The sequence below is a fragment of the Furipterus horrens genome, unplaced genomic scaffold, assembly GCF_987537825.1.
Source record: "Furipterus horrens unplaced genomic scaffold, mFurHor1.1.pri manual_scaffold_3, whole genome shotgun sequence".
Lineage (NCBI taxonomy): Eukaryota > Metazoa > Chordata > Mammalia > Chiroptera > Furipteridae > Furipterus > Furipterus horrens.
This window is the reverse complement of record NW_028327173.1, coordinates 45,659,197-45,661,126: the sequence shown is the minus strand read 5'-3', so window position 1 is coordinate 45,661,126 and position 1,930 is coordinate 45,659,197. Positions and strand designations below refer to the sequence as shown.

Genomic DNA, 1,930 nt, shown 5'->3' with positions numbered 1-1,930 from the left:
GGCCAAGTTCCTGAATTTAATATCTGAGCTATTCTGCCTGCTCCTTTCTATGGATTTGCAATAGCAAGTAAAAAAACAAAACAAAAAAACAAACAAACAAAAAAAACAAACAAACAAAAAATCCAACAAACTGTCACTTAGGAAAAAAAACAATACTTTTAAGTAAAAGGGTGTGGTTATGGCAGCAGGAAGCAAGCCCATGTCCCTTGTCTTCTCCTACCAAACTCATCTAGTTGCTTCAGCGAAGTCATTAAAGGAATAGCCTCTGGCTCTGAAGGATACCCAGGAAAGACAATTCAGAAGCCAATGCCCTAATGGTAAGGTGTCTTCTGGGCCTATTGCCCTTGAGCCTGGTGACCTCTATCACTTTTCTACCTGGATTGGTGAAATAGTTTCTATAAAACCAGAAGGCTGCCATTTCAAAATGACCCCTTACCCTTTATGCATTGGTCAATTCAAGCATGTGATCCAATTGCCTCTCCAGTCAGGAGCAAGTAAGGAGGTGGTGAAGTCAGCCAGCAAGACAGCGGGCACAGGGGGTGCCTCAGGAAAAATCAGGATAACCACTGCCAATGCAGCTTTGGGTGGAGGGTGCATTAGAGGAAAACAAGGAGTAAAAACACAAGTGTGAGCCAATGTCTCAGTTCATTCAGGCTGCTATAGCAGTACCACAGACTGGGTAGCTTATGGCAATATATTTTATTTCCCAGAGTTCTGGAGGCTGGAAGTCCAGGATCAAGGTGCTGGCAGATTTAGTGTCTGATGAAAGCCCACTTCTTGGTTCACTATGACTGTCTTCTCACTGTGTCCTCATATGACTGAAGGAAAGGAAGGAGCTCTCTGGAGTCTCTTTTGTAAGGGCATTAATCCCATTCAGAATCCTCATGACCTAATCATCCCCCAAAAGCCCCATCTCCAAATACCATCTCATTGGGGAGTAGGTTTCAACATACAAATATTGAGGGGACACCAATATTCAGTCCTCAGCAGCCAAGGAAGGGATGATCTTTAGGAACAAAAAATATTTCTACTTTTTGTCCGACATCTTCTCAGGAAACGGTGGTAGCAGCTGCTCCAGGACTTTCGCTATGCCGCCCAAGGACGACAAGAAGAAGAAAGATGCTGGAAAGTCAGCCAAGAAAGACAAAGACCCAGTGAACAAATCTGGGGGCAAGGCCAAAAAGAAGAAGTGGTCGAAAGGCAAAGTTTGGGACAAACTCAATAACCCAGTCTTGTTTGACAAAGCAACATATGACAAACTCTGTAAGGAAGTTCCCAACTACAAGCTTATAACCCCGGCTGTTGTCTCTGAGCGACTGAAGATCTGCGGTTCCTTGGCCAGGGCAGCCCTTCAGAAGCTCCTTAGTAAAGGACTTACTAAACTAGCCAGAGCTCAAGTAATTTACACCAGAAACATCAAAGGTGGGGGATGCCCCGGCTGTTGGTGAAGATGCATGAATAACAGGTCCCACAAGCTGTACATTTTGAAAAATAAAACTTTATTAAATAAAAAATATATATATTTCTAGCCCTTATCTTTTACTGACACACATTGTTAGTCCAAGAGCCAGGACGTTTTCTTGGTTACAAAATTCAACTTTATTGCATAGAATAAAGGGCATATGGAACTAGAAAGAATTATGCTTAGTGAAATAAGCCAGGCAAAGAAAGCAAAATACCATATGATATCACCTAATACAGGAAACTAAAGAGCAACACAAGCAAACGAACTAAATAGGCAAAGACTAGAATAGTAGTCAGTAGGGGGGAGGGGGGAGGGAGAGCAGGGGGATAAGTAAGGGAAGGGTCTAGTCAAGGAATGTGTATGAATGACTTATGGACATGGACAATGGGGAGGGATATGATTGTGGGAGAAGGGATGGGCTGGGTGGGGGGAGCAATGGGGGAAAAATGGGACAACTATAATTGA

At 43.2% G+C, this 1,930-nt stretch overlaps 1 pseudogene; it reads left to right on the top strand.

Annotated features, from left to right (window-relative positions):
• The first annotated feature begins 1,087 nt into the window (after positions 1 to 1,087).
• Positions 1,088 to 1,458, top strand: LOC150015023 (small ribosomal subunit protein eS25 pseudogene; annotated as a pseudogene).
• Positions 1,459 to 1,930: the final 472 nt, after the last annotated feature.